This window comes from Rhinoderma darwinii, chromosome 1 (assembly GCF_050947455.1).
Source record: "Rhinoderma darwinii isolate aRhiDar2 chromosome 1, aRhiDar2.hap1, whole genome shotgun sequence".
Taxonomy (NCBI): Eukaryota; Metazoa; Chordata; class Amphibia; order Anura; family Rhinodermatidae; genus Rhinoderma; species Rhinoderma darwinii.
Window position 1 is genome coordinate 557662095 of NC_134687.1, and position 15000 is coordinate 557677094.

The following is a 15000-nucleotide window of genomic DNA, read 5'->3' on the forward strand; positions in this document are numbered from 1 at the left end:
CCCTGGAAGTCACTCTCGGCCACGAACGGTTAGGACTTCCCGCTAGGAAGAACCGTAGGGACTTGGAACACGAAACCAAAATGCCCTCTCACAGGATTTCAGGTGAAGGAGATATTCGCACCCCTAAAAGTGTCACCACCTCAAATACACCGGGGTAAGGTGCCAAAGTACCCGGGCTCCTGGAACTGCTGCCCGGCTGAAGCCCAAAATAAAAACCTCATAGGGTTTTTCCTCCAAAACGTCAATGAAGACCGATCTGCGAGCGAGGCCGACGGGGACTTCCAGGAGGCCGGCATGACGTGCCACTACATACCGGTCACACCATGGAAGTCCTTCTCGGGTTGGACCGAGTGCAGCTCCCGCTAGAACGTGCAGCACGTCCTCCTTCACGGTACTCTCGATTGGAGTCGCCAACGTGGCCGAGCTCCTACAACTGCTGGTCGGCCTGGGACTCCAGAAAGAATGCACCAAAGTGCTTTCGTGGAAGTTCAGGTGCAGCGGACCGACCAGCGAACGAGGCCGACGGGGATTCCAGGAGACACCATGAGAGGGCCGGTGCCTATCGTTCACACCCTGGAAGTCACTCTCGGCCACGAACGGTTAGGACTTCCCGCTAGGAAGAACCGTAGGGACTTGGAACACGAAACCAAAATGCCCTCTCACAGGATTTCAGGTGAAGGAGATATTCGCACCCCTAAAAGTGTCACCACCTCAAATACACCGGGGTAAGGTGCCAAAGTACCCGGGCTCCTGGAACTGCTAACCGGCTGAAGCCCAAAATAAAAACCTCATAGGGTTTTTCCTCCAAAACGTCAATGAAGACAGACCTGCGAGCGAGGCCGACGGGGACTTCCAGGAGGCCGGCATGACATGCCACTACATACCGGTCACACCATGGAAGTCCTTCTCGGGTTGGACCAGGTGCAAGCTCCCGCTAGAACGTGCAGCACGTCCTCCTTCACGGTACTCGGTTGGAGTCGCCAACGTGGCCGAGCTCCTACAACTGCTGGTCGGTCTGGGACTCCAGAAAGAATGCACCAAAGTTCTTTCGTGGAAGTCAAGGTGCAGCGGACAGACCAGCGAACCAGGCCGACGGGGACTTCCAGGAGGCCGGCATGACGTGCCACTACATACCGGTCACACCATGGAAGTCCTTCTAGGCCACGAAAGGTTAGGACTTCCCGCTAGGAAGAACCGTTGGGACTTGGAACGCGGAGCAGAAATGCCCTCTCACAGGATTTCAGGTGAAGGAGATATTCACACCCCTAAAAGTGTCACCACCTCAAATACACCGGGGTAAGGTGCCAAAGTACCCGGGCTCCTGGAACTGCTAACCGGCTGAAGCCCAAAATAAAAACCTCATAGGGTTTTTCCTCCAAAACGTCAATGAAGACAGACCTGCGAGCGAGGCCGACGGGGACTTCCAGGAGGCCGGCATGACGTACCACTACATACCGGTCACACCATGGAAGTCCTTCTCGGGTTGGACCAGGTGCAAGCTCCCGCTAGAACGTGCAGCACGTCCTCCTTCACGGTACTCGGTTGGAGTCGACAAGCTGGCCGAGCTCCTGCAACTGCTGGTCGGCCTGGGACTCCAGAAAGAACGCACCAAAGTTCTTTCGTGGAAGTCAAGGTGCAGCGGACCGACCAGCCAACGAGGCCGACGGGGACTTCCAGGAGGCCGGCATGACGTGCCACTACATACCGGTCACACCATGGAAGTCCTTCTCGGCCACGAACGGTTAGGACTTCCCGCTAGGAAGAACCGTTAGGACTTGGAACGCGGAGCAGAAATGCCCTCTCACAGGATTTCAGGTGAAGGAGATATTCACACCCCTAAAAGTGTCACCACCTCAAATACACCGGGGTAAGGTGCCAAAGTACCCGGGCTCCTGGAACTGCAGCCCGGCTGAACACCAAAATAAAAACCTCATAGGGTTTTTCCTCCAAAACGTCAATGAAGACCGACCTGCGAGCGAGGCCGACGGGGACTTCCAGGAGGCCGGCATGACGTGCCACTACATACCGGTCACACCATGGAAGTCCTTCTCGGGTTGGACCAGGTGCAGCTCCCGCTAGAACGTGCAGCACGTCCTCCTTCGCGGTACTCGGTTGGAGTCGCCAACGTGGCCGAGCTCCTGCAACTGCTGGTCGGCCTGGGACTCCAGAAAGAATGCACCAAAGTTCTTTCGTGGAAGTCAAGGTGCAGCGGACCGACCAGCGAACGAGGCCGACGGGGACTTCCAGGAGGCCGGCATGACGTGCCACTACATACCGGTCACACCATGGAAGTCCTTCTCGGCCACGAACGGTTAGGATTTCCCGCTAGGAAGAACCGTAGGGACTTGGAACGCGGAGCAGAAATGCCCTCTCACAGGATTTCAGGTGAAGGAGATATTCGCACCCCTAAAAGTGTCACCACCTCAAATACACCGGGGTAAGGTGCCAAAGTACCCGGGCTCCTGGAACTGCTAACCGGCTGAAGCCCAAAATAAAAACCTCATAGGGTTTTTCCTCCAAAACGTCAATGAAGACAGACCTGCGAGCGAGGCCGACGGGGACTTCCAGGAGGCCGGCATGACGTACCACTACATACCGGTCACACCATGGAAGTCCTTCTCGGGTTGGACCAGGTGCAAGCTCCCGCTAGAACGTGCAGCACGTCCTCCTTCACGGTACTCGGTTGGAGTCGCCAACGTGGCCGAGCTCCTACAACTGCTGGTCGGTCTGGGACTCCAGAAAGAATGCACCAAAGTTCTTTCGTGGAAGTCAAGGTGCAGCGGACAGACCAGCGAACCAGGCCGACGGGGACTTCCAGGAGGCCGGCATGACGTGCCACTACATACCGGTCACACCATGGAAGTCCTTCTAGGCCACGAAAGGTTAGGACTTCCCGCTAGGAAGAACCGTTGGGACTTGGAACGCGGAGCAGAAATGCCCTCTCACAGGATTTCAGGTGAAGGAGATATTCGCACCCCTAAAAGTGTCACCACCTCAAATACACCGGGGTAAGGTGCCAAAGTACCCGGGCTCCTGGAACTGCTAACCGGCTGAAGCCCAAAATAAAAACCTCATAGGGTTTTTCCTCCAAAACGTCAATGAAGACAGACCTGCGAGCGAGGCCGACGGGGACTTCCAGGAGGCCGGCATGACGTACCACTACATACCGGTCACACCATGGAAGTCCTTCTCGGGTTGGACCAGGTGCAAGCTCCCGCTAGAACGTGCAGCACGTCCTCCTTCACGGTACTCGGTTGGAGTCGACAAGCTGGCCGAGCTCCTGCAACTGCTGGTCGGCCTGGGACTCCAGAAAGAACGCACCAAAGTTCTTTCGTGGAAGTCAAGGTGCAGCGGACCGACCAGCCAACGAGGCCGACGGGGACTTCCAGGAGGCCGGCATGACGTGCCACTACATACCGGTCACACCATGGAAGTCCTTCTCGGCCACGAACGGTTAGGACTTCCCGCTAGGAAGAACCGTTAGGACTTGGAACGCGGAGCAGAAATGCCCTCTCACAGGATTTCAGGTGAAGGAGATATTCACACCCCTAAAAGTGTCACCACCTCAAATACACCGGGGTAAGGTGCCAAAGTACCCGGGCTCCTGGAACTGCAGCCCGGCTGAACACCAAAATAAAAACCTCATAGGGTTTTTCCTCCAAAACGTCAATGAAGACCGACCTGCGAGCGAGGCCGACGGGGACTTCCAGGAGGCCGGCATGACGTGCCACTACATACCGGTCACACCATGGAAGTCCTTCTCGGGTTGGACCAGGTGCAGCTCCCGCTAGAACGTGCAGCACGTCCTCCTTCGCGGTACTCGGTTGGAGTCGCCAACGTGGCCGAGCTCCTGCAACTGCTGGTCGGCCTGGGACTCCAGAAAGAATGCACCAAAGTTCTTTCGTGGAAGTCAAGGTGCAGCGGACCGACCAGCGAACGAGGCCGACGGGGACTTCCAGGAGGCCGGCATGACGTGCCACTACATACCGGTCACACCATGGAAGTCCTTCTCGGCCACGAACGGTTAGGATTTCCCGCTAGGAAGAACCGTAGGGACTTGGAACGCGGAGCAGAAATGCCCTCTCACAGGATTTCAGGTGAAGGAGATATTCGCACCCCTAAAAGTGTCACCACCTCAAATACACCGGGGTAAGGTGCCAAAGTACCCGGGCTCCTGGAACTGCTAACCGGCTGAAGCCCAAAATAAAAACCTCATAGGGTTTTTCCTCCAAAACGTCAATGAAGACAGACCTGCGAGCGAGGCCGACGGGGACTTCCAGGAGGCCGGCATGACGTACCACTACATACCGGTCACACCATGGAAGTCCTTCTCGGGTTGGACCAGGTGCAAGCTCCCGCTAGAACGTGCAGCACGTCCTCCTTCACGGTACTCGGTTGGAGTCGCCAACGTGGCCGAGCTCCTACAACTGCTGGTCGGTCTGGGACTCCAGAAAGAATGCACCAAAGTTCTTTCGTGGAAGTCAAGGTGCAGCGGACAGACCAGCGAACCAGGCCGACGGGGACTTCCAGGAGGCCGGCATGACGTGCCACTACATACCGGTCACACCATGGAAGTCCTTCTAGGCCACGAAAGGTTAGGACTTCCCGCTAGGAAGAACCGTTGGGACTTGGAACGCGGAGCAGAAATGCCCTCTCACAGGATTTCAGGTGAAGGAGATATTCGCACCCCTAAAAGTGTCACCACCTCAAATACACCGGGGTAAGGTGCCAAAGTACCCGGGCTCCTGGAACTGCTAACCGGCTGAAGCCCAAAATAAAAACCTCATAGGGTTTTTCCTCCAAAACGTCAATGAAGACAGACCTGCGAGCGAGGCCGACGGGGACTTCCAGGAGGCCGGCATGACGTACCACTACATACCGGTCACACCATGGAAGTCCTTCTCGGGTTGGACCAGGTGCAAGCTCCCGCTAGAACGTGCAGCACGTCCTCCTTCACGGTACTCGGTTGGAGTCGACAAGCTGGCCGAGCTCCTGCAACTGCTGGTCGGCCTGGGACTCCAGAAAGAACGCACCAAAGTTCTTTCGTGGAAGTCAAGGTGCAGCGGACCGACCAGCCAACGAGGCCGACGGGGACTTCCAGGAGGCCGGCATGACGTGCCACTACATACCGGTCACACCATGGAAGTCCTTCTCGGCCACGAACGGTTAGGACTTCCCGCTAGGAAGAACCGTTAGGACTTGGAACGCGGAGCAGAAATGCCCTCTCACAGGATTTCAGGTGAAGGAGATATTCACACCCCTAAAAGTGTCACCACCTCAAATACACCGGGGTAAGGTGCCAAAGTACCCGGGCTCCTGGAACTGCAGCCCGGCTGAACACCAAAATAAAAACCTCATAGGGTTTTTCCTCCAAAACGTCAATGAAGACCGACCTGCGAGCGAGGCCGACGGGGACTTCCAGGAGGCCGGCATGACGTGCCACTACATACCGGTCACACCATGGAAGTCCTTCTCGGGTTGGACCAGGTGCAGCTCCCGCTAGAACGTGCAGCACGTCCTCCTTCGCGGTACTCGGTTGGAGTCGCCAACGTGGCCGAGCTCCTGCAACTGCTGGTCGGCCTGGGACTCCAGAAAGAATGCACCAAAGTTCTTTCGTGGAAGTCAAGGTGCAGCGGACCGACCAGCGAACGAGGCCGACGGGGACTTCCAGGAGGCCGGCATGACGTGCCACTACATACCGGTCACACCATGGAAGTCCTTCTCGGCCACGAACGGTTAGGATTTCCCGCTAGGAAGAACCGTAGGGACTTGGAACGCGGAGCAGAAATGCCCTCTCACAGGATTTCAGGTGAAGGAGATATTTGCACCCCTAAAAGTGTCACCACCTCAAATACACCGGGGTAAGGTGCCAAAGTACCCGGGCTCCTGGAACTGCTGCCCGGCTGAGGCCCAAAATAAAAACCTCATAGGGTTTTTCCTCCAAAACGTCAATGAAGACCGACCTGCGAGCGAGGCCGACGGGGACTTCCAGGAGGCCGGCATGACGTGCCACTACATACCGGTCACACCATGGAAGTCCTTCTCGGGTTGGACCAGGTGCAGCTCCCGCTAGAACGTGCAGCACGTCCTCCTTCGCGGTACTCGGTTGGAGTCGCCAACGTGGCCGAGCTCCTGCAACTGCTGGTCGGCCTGGGACTCCAGAAAGAATGCACCAAAGTTATTTCGTGGAAGTCAAGGTGCAGCGGACCGACCAGCGAACGAGGCCGACGGGGACTTCCAGGAGGCCGGCATGACGTGCCACTACATACCGGTCACACCATGGAAGTCCTTCTCGGCCACGAACGGTTAGGACTTCCCGCTAGGAAGAACCGTTAGGACTTGGAACGCGGAGCAGAAATGCCCTCTCACAGGATTTCAGGTGAAGGAGATATTTGCACCCCTAAAAGTGTCACCACCTCAAATACACCGGGGTAAGGTGCCAAAGTACCCGGGCTCCTGGAACTGCTGCCCGGCTGAGGCCCAAAATAAAAACCTCATAGGGTTTTTTCTCCAAAACGTCAATGAAGACAGACCTGCGAGCGAGGCCGACCGGGACTTCCAGGAGGTCGGCATGAGGTGGAGGCTCCTACCGCTCTTGCCCTGGAAGTCCGCAGAGGACCGCGGGCGCTGTGGAGCTCCCACAAGGAAGCTGCCGGCATGCAGCAGCTCCCACGGGGCCCCTCTATCCCCCCACGGGTGCAATAGGCAGGCACACGCCGCTCATACTCGGATATGGCTCCCGGCCGCTTTCGGTAGGAGTCACCGAGGTGGCCGGGCTCGTGCAACTCCAGGTGGGCTTGGGACTTCAGAAAATGGCATAAAAAAAAATTTTTTTTTTATTAAGAAGGTAAAATAAAAACAGCGGGACCAACCCGCGAGCGAGGCCGACGGGGACATCCAGGGCAGCGGCGTGAGAGGGCGGCTTGGTGCCGCTATCTCCCTGGAAGCCGCATTCGGCCTAAGCAGGGAACGCCTCCCGCCCTCCTCTCGTCCTGGAAGTGTTGGACTTGGGGGGCGGAGCAAGTTCTCCCTCTCACAGTATTTCAGGCGTAGGAGATATTCACACCCCTAAAAGTGTCACCTCGCCAATTACACCGGTGGGAGGTGCCAAAATGCCCGGCCTCCTGGAACGGCTGCTTGGCTGAAGGCCAAAATAAAAACCTCATAGGGTTTTTTCTCCAAAACGTGAATGAAGACAGACACGCGAGCGAGGCCGAGGGGGAGTTCCAGGAGGTCGGCATGAGGTGGCCGCACCTACCGCTTGAGCCCTGGAAGTCCGTCGCGGACCGGAAGTGCATGTCGGGCGGGTGAACTACGGGACTCGCCGCGGGCGCTGTGGAGCTCCCACAAGGAAGCTGCCGGCATGTACAAGCTCCCACGGGGCCCCTCTATCCCCCCACGGGTGCAAAAGGCCGGCACACGCCGCTGATACGCGGAGCTGGCTCCCGGCCGCTGTCATGCATCACTCGCGGACCGGAAGTGCTTGTCAGCCGGGTGGACACGACGGGACTCGCCGCGGGCGCTGTGGAGCTCGTACAGGGCTGCCCCCGGGCTGGCACAGCTTCCCCATGGCTCCTCTATCCCCCCACGGCTGCAATAGGCAGGCACACGCCGCTCGTACACCGAGCTGGCTCCCGGCCGCTTTCGGTAGGAGTAACCGAGGTGGCCTTGCTCGTGCAAATGCAGGTGGGCTTGGGGCTTCCGAAAATACCATAAAAAAAAAAAGTTTTTTTATTAAGAAGGTAAAAAAAAAAAACAGCGGGGCCGACCCGCGAGCTAGGCCGACGGGGACTTCCAGGAGGTCGGCATGAGGTGGAGGCTCCTACCGCTCTTGCCCTGGAAGTCCGCAGAGGACCGCGGGCGCTGTGGAGCTCCCACAAGGAAGCTGCCGGCATCCAGCAGCTCCCACGGGGCCCCTCTATCCCCCCACAGGTGCAATAGGCAGGCACACACCGCTCATACGCGGAGCTGGCTCCCCGAAGCTGACATGCATCATTGGCGGGGCGGAAGTGCTTGTCAGCCGGGTGGACACAACGGGACTCGCCACGGGCGAACCACAGCTCCCACAAGCAAGCTGCCGGTATGCACAAGCTCCTACGGGGCCCCTCTATCCCCCCACAGGTGCAATAGGCAGGCACACACCGCTCATACGCGGAGCTGGCTCCCCGAAGCTGACATGCATCATTGGCGGGGCGGAAGTGCTTGTCAGCCGGGTGGACACAACGGGACTCGCCACGGGCGAACCACAGCTCCCACAAGCAAGCTGCCGGTATGCACAAGCTCCTACGGGGCCCCTCTATCCCCCCACAGGTGCAATAGGCAGGCACACACCGCTCATACGCGGAGCTGGCTCCCCGAAGCTGACATGCATCATTGGCGGGGCGGAAGTGCTTGTCAGCCGGGTGGACACAACGGGACTCGCCACGGGCGAACCACAGCTCCCACAAGCTAGCTGCCGGTATGCACAAGCTCCTACGGGGCCCCTCTATCCCCCCACAGGTGCAATAGGCAGGCACACACCGCTCATACGCGGAGCTGGCTCCCCGAAGCTGACATGCATCATTGGCGGGGCGGAAGTGCTTGTCAGCCGGGTGGACACAACTCATGCCGACCTCCTGGAAGTCCCCGTCGGCCTCGCTCGCGGGTCGGTCCCGCTGATTTTTCTACCTTCTTAATAAAAAAATCTTTTTTTTTTTATGGCATTTTCGGAAGCCTCAAGCCCACCTGGAGTTGCACGAGCAAGGCCACGTCGGCGTCTCCTTCCGAAAGCGGCCGGAGCCAGCTCCGTGTATGAGCGGTGTGTGCCTGCCTATTGCAGCCGTGGAGGGATAGAGGAGCCATGGGGAAGCTGTGCCAGCCCGGGGGCAGCCGTGTACGAGCTCCGCAGCGCCCGCGGCGAGTCCCGTTGTGTCCACCCGGCTGACAAGCACTTCCGCCCCGCCAATGATGCATGTCAGCTTCGGGGAGCCAGCTCCGCGTATGAGCGGTGTGTGCCTGCCTATTGCACCTGTGGGGGGATAGAGGGGCCCCGTAGGAGCTTGTGCATACCGGCAGCTAGCTTGTGGGAGCTGTGGTTCGCCCGTGGCGAGTCCCGTTGTGTCCACCCGGCTGACAAGCACTTCCGCCCCGCCAATGATGCATGTCAGCTTCGGGGAGCCAGCTCCGCGTATGAGCGGTGTGTGCCTGCCTATTGCACCTGTGGGGGGATAGAGGGGCCCCGTAGGAGCTTGTGCATACCGGCAGCTAGCTTGTGGGAGCTGTGGTTCGCCCGTGGCGAGTCCCGTTGTGTCCACCCGGCTGACAAGCACTTCCGCCCCGCCAATGATGCATGTCAGCTTCGGGGAGCCAGCTCCGCGTATGAGCGGTGTGTGCCTGCCTATTGCACCTGTGGGGGGATAGAGGGGCCCCGTAGGAGCTTGTGCATACCGGCAGCTTGCTTGTGGGAGCTGTGGTTCGCCCGTGGCGAGTCCCGTTGTGTCCACCCGGCTGACAAGCACTTCCGCCCCGCCAATGATGCATGTCAGCTTCGGGGAGCCAGCTCCGCGTATGAGCGGTGTGTGCCTGCCTATTGCACCTGTGGGGGGATAGAGGGGCCCCGTGGGAGCTGCTGGATGCCGGCAGCTTCCTTGTGGGAGCTCCACAGCGCCCGCGGTCCTCTGCGGACTTCCAGGGCAAGAGCGGTAGGAGCCTCCACCTCATGCCGACCTCCTGGAAGTCCCCGTCGGCCTAGCTCGCGGGTCGGCCCCGCTGTTTTTTTTTTTTACCTTCTTAATAAAAAAACTTTTTTTTTTTATGGTATTTTCGGAAGCCCCAAGCCCACCTGCATTTGCACGAGCAAGGCCACCTCGGTTACTCCTACCGAAAGCGGCCGGGAGCCAGCTCGGTGTACGAGCGGCGTGTGCCTGCCTATTGCAGCCGTGGGGGGATAGAGGAGCCATGGGGAAGCTGTGCCAGCCCGGGGGCAGCCCTGTACGAGCTCCACAGCGCCCGCGGCGAGTCCCGTCGTGTCCACCCGGCTGACAAGCACTTCCGGTCCGCGAGTGATGCATGACAGCGGCCGGGAGCCAGCTCCGCGTATCAGCGGCGTGTGCCGGCCTTTTGCACCCGTGGGGGGATAGAGGGGCCCCGTGGGAGCTTGTACATGCCGGCAGCTTCCTTGTGGGAGCTCCACAGCGCCCGCGGCGAGTCCCGTAGTTCACCCGCCCGACATGCACTTCCGGTCCGCGACGGACTTCCAGGGCTCAAGCGGTAGGTGCGGCCACCTCATGCCGACCTCCTGGAACTCCCCCTCGGCCTCGCTCGCGTGTCTGTCTTCATTCACGTTTTGGAGAAAAAACCCTATGAGGTTTTTATTTTGGCCTTCAGCCAAGCAGCCGTTCCAGGAGGCCGGGCATTTTGGCACCTCCCACCGGTGTAATTGGCGAGGTGACACTTTTAGGGGTGTGAATATCTCCTACGCCTGAAATACTGTGAGAGGGAGAACTTGCTCCGCCCCCCAAGTCCAACACTTCCAGGACGAGAGGAGGGCGGGAGGCGTTCCCTGCTTAGGCCGAATGCGGCTTCCAGGGAGATAGCGGCACCAAGCCGCCCTCTCACGCCGCTGCCCTGGATGTCCCCGTCGGCCTCGCTCGCGGGTTGGTCCCGCTGTTTTTATTTTACCTTCTTAATAAAAAAAAATTTTTTTTTATGCCATTTTCTGAAGTCCCAAGCCCACCTGGAGTTGCACGAGCCCGGCCACCTCGGTGACTCCTACCGAAAGCGGCCGGGAGCCATATCCGAGTATGAGCGGCGTGTGCCTGCCTATTGCACCCGTGGGGGGATAGAGGGGCCCCGTGGGAGCTGCTGCATGCCGGCAGCTTCCTTGTGGGAGCTCCACAGCGCCCGCGGTCCTCTGCGGACTTCCAGGGCAAGAGCGGTAGGAGCCTCCACCTCATGCCGACCTCCTGGAAGTCCCCGTCGGCCTAGCTCGCGGGTCGGTCCCGCTGTTTTTTTTTTTACCTTCTTAATAAAAAAATCTTTTTTTTTTATGGTATTTTCGGAAGCCCCAAGCCCACCTGCATTTGCACGAGCAAGGCCACCTCGGTGACTCCTACCGAAAGCGGCCGGGAGCCACCTCGGTGTACGAGCGGCGTGTGCCTGGCTATTGCACCCGTGGGGGGATAGAGGAGCCATGGGGAAGCCGTGCCAGCCCGGGGGCAGCAGTGTACGAGCTCCGTAGCGCCCTGCGGTCCTCTGCGGACTTCCAGGGCAAGAGCGGTAGGAGCCTCCACCTCATGCCGACCTCCTGGAAGTCCCCGTCGGCCTAGCTCGCGGGTCGGTCCCGCTGTTTTTTTTTTTACCTTCTTAATAAAAAAATCTTTTTTTTTTTATGGTATTTTCGGAAGCCCCAAGCCCACCTGCATTTGCACGAGCAAGGCCACCTCGGTGACTCCTACCGAAAGCGGCCGGGAGCCACCTCGGTGTACGAGCGGCGTGTGCCTGCCTATTGCACCCGTGGGGGGATAGAGGAGCCATGGGGAAGCCGTGCCAGCCCGGGGGCAGCAGTGTACGAGCTCCGTAGCGCCCTGCGGTCCTCGGCGGACTTCCAGGGCAAGAGCGGTAGGCGCGGCCACCTCATGCCGACCTCCTGGAAGTCCCCGTCGGCCTGGCTCGCGTCTCGGTCCCGCTGTGTGTTTTACCTTCATAATAAAAAAAACTTTTTTTTTAATGGTATTTTCTGAAGTCCCAAGCCGACCTGCAGTTGCAGGAGCTCGGCCACCTCGGCAACTCCTACCGAAAGCCGTGAAATAGGAAGTACAAACGGGAAGGACTTCCATGGTGTGACCGGTAGGTAGTGACACCTCCTGCCGGCCTCCTGGAAGTCCCGGTCGGCCTCGCTCGCAGGTCTGTCTTCATTGACGTTTTGGAGAAAAAACCCTATGAGGTTTTTATTTTGGGCTTCAGCCGGTTAGCAGTTCCAGGAGCCCGGGTACTTTGGCACCTTACCCCGGTGTATTTGAGGTGGTGACACTTTTAGGGGTGCGAATATCTCCTTCACCTGAAATCCTGTGAGAGGGCATTTCTGCTCCGCGTTCCAAGTCCCAACGGTTCTTCCTAGCGGGAAGTCCTAACCTTTCGTGGCCTAGAAGGACTTCCATGGTGTGACCGGTATGTAGTGGCACGTCATGCCGGCCTCCTGGAAGTCCCCGTCGGCCTGGTTCGCTGGTCTGTCCGCTGCACCTTGACTTCCACGAAAGAACTTTGGTGCATTCTTTCTGGAGTCCCAGACCGACCAGCAGTTGTAGGAGCTCGGCCACGTTGGCGACTCCAACCGAGTACCGTGAAGGAGGACGTGCTGCACGTTCTAGCGGGAGCTTGCACCTGGTCCAACCCGAGAAGGACTTCCATGGTGTGACCGGTATGTAGTGGTACGTCATGCCGGCCTCCTGGAAGTCCCCGTCGGCCTCGCTCGCAGGTCTGTCTTCATTGACGTTTTGGAGGAAAAACCCTATGAGGTTTTTATTTTGGGCTTCAGCCGGTTAGCAGTTCCAGGAGCCCGGGTACTTTGGCACCTTACCCCGGTGTATTTGAGGTGGTGACACTTTTAGGGGTGCGAATATCTCCTTCACCTGAAATCCTGTGAGAGGGCATTTCTGCTCCGCGTTCCAAGTCCCTACGGTTCTTCCTAGCGGGAAATCCTAACCGTTCGTGGCCGAGAAGGACTTCCATGGTGTGACCGGTATGTAGTGGCACGTCATGCCGGCCTCCTGGAAGTCCCCGTCGGCCTCGTTCGCTGGTCGGTCCGCTGCACCTTGACTTCCACGAAAGAACTTTGGTGCATTCTTTCTGGAGTCCCAGGCCGACCAGCAGTTGCAGGAGCTCGGCCACGTTGGCGACTCCAACCGAGTACCGCGAAGGAGGACGTGCTGCACGTTCTAGCGGGAGCTGCACCTGGTCCAACCCGAGAAGGACTTCCATGGTGTGACCGGTATGTAGTGGCACGTCATGCCGGCCTCCTGGAAGTCCCCGTCGGCCTCGCTCGCAGGTCGGTCTTCATTGACGTTTTGGAGGAAAAACCCTATGAGGTTTTTATTTTGGTGTTCAGCCGGGCTGCAGTTCCAGGAGCCCGGGTACTTTGGCACCTTACCCCGGTGTATTTGAGGTGGTGACACTTTTAGGGGTGTGAATATCTCCTTCACCTGAAATCCTGTGAGAGGGCATTTCTGCTCCGCGTTCCAAGTCCTAACGGTTCTTCCTAGCGGGAAGTCCTAACCGTTCGTGGCCGAGAAGGACTTCCATGGTGTGACCGGTATGTAGTGGCACGTCATGCCGGCCTCCTGGAAGTCCCCGTCGGCCTCGTTGGCTGGTCGGTCCGCTGCACCTTGACTTCCACGAAAGAACTTTGGTGCGTTCTTTCTGGAGTCCCAGGCCGACCAGCAGTTGCAGGAGCTCGGCCAGCTTGTCGACTCCAACCGAGTACCGTGAAGGAGGACGTGCTGCACGTTCTAGCGGGAGCTTGCACCTGGTCCAACCCGAGAAGGACTTCCATGGTGTGACCGGTATGTAGTGATACGTCATGCCGGCCTCCTGGAAGTCCCCGTCGGCCTCGCTCGCAGGTCTGTCTTCATTGACGTTTTGGAGGAAAAACCCTATGAGGTTTTTATTTTGGGCTTCAGCCGGTTAGCAGTTCCAGGAGCCCGGGTACTTTGGCACCTTACCCCGGTGTATTTGAGGTGGTGACACTTTTAGGGGTGCGAATATCTCCTTCACCTGAAATCCTGTGAGAGGGCATTTCTGCTCCGCGTTCCAAGTCCCTACGGTTCTTCCTAGCGGGAAGTACTAACCTTTCGTGGCCGAGAAGGACTTCCATGGTGTGACCGGTATGTAGTGGCACGTCATGCCGGCCTCCTGGAAGTCCCCGTCGGCCTCGTTCGCTGGTCGGTCCGCTGCACCTTGACTTCCACGAAAGAAATTTGGTGCATTCTTTCTGGAGTCCCAGGCCGACCAGCAGTTGAAGGAGCTCGGCCACGTTGGCGACTCCAACCGAGTACCGTGAAGGAGGACGTGCTGCACGTTCTAGCGGGAGCTTGCACCTGGTCCAACCCGAGAAGGACTTCCATGGTGTGACCGGTATGAAGTGGCACGTCATGCCGGCCTCCTGGAAGTCCCCGTCGGCCTCGCTCGCATGTCTGTCTTCATTGACGTTTTGGAGGAAAAACCCTATGAGGTTTTTAGTTTGGGCTTCAGCCGGTTAGCAGTTCCAGGAGCCCGGGTACTTTGGCACCTTACCCCGGTGTATTTGAGGTGGTGACACTTTTAGGGGTGCGAATATCTCCTTCACCTGAAATCCTGTGAGAGGGCATTTTGGTTTCGTGTTCCAAGTCCCTACGGTTCTTCCTAGCGGGAAGTCCTAACCGTTCGTGGCCGAGAGTGACTTCCAGGGTGTGAACGATAGGCACCGGCCCTCTCATGGTGTCTCCTGGAATCCCCGTCGGCCTCGTTCGCTGGTCGGTCCGCTGCACCTGAACTTCCACGAAAGCACTTTGGTGCATTCTTTCTGGAGTCCCAGGCCGACCAGCAGTTGTAGGAGCTCGGCCACGTTGGCGACTCCAATCGAGAGTACCGTGAAGGAGGACGTGCTGCACGTTCTAGCGGGAGCTGCACCCGGTCCAACCCGAGAAGGACTTCCATGGTGTGACCGGTATGTAGTGGCACGTCATGCCGGCCTCCTGGAAGTCCCCGTCGGCCTCGCTCGCAGATCGGTCTTCATTGACGTTTTGGAGGAAAAACCCTATGAGGTTTTTATTTTGGGCTTCAGCCGGGCAGCAGTTCCAGGAGCCCGGGTACTTTGGCACCTTACCCCGGTGTATTTGAGGTGGTGACACTTTTAGGGGTGCGAATATCTCCTTCACCTGAAATCCTGTGAGAGGGCATTTTGGTTTCGTGTTCCAAGTCCCTACGGTTCTTCCTAGCGGGAAGTCCTAACCGTTCGTGGCCGAGAGTGACTTCCAGGGTGTGAGC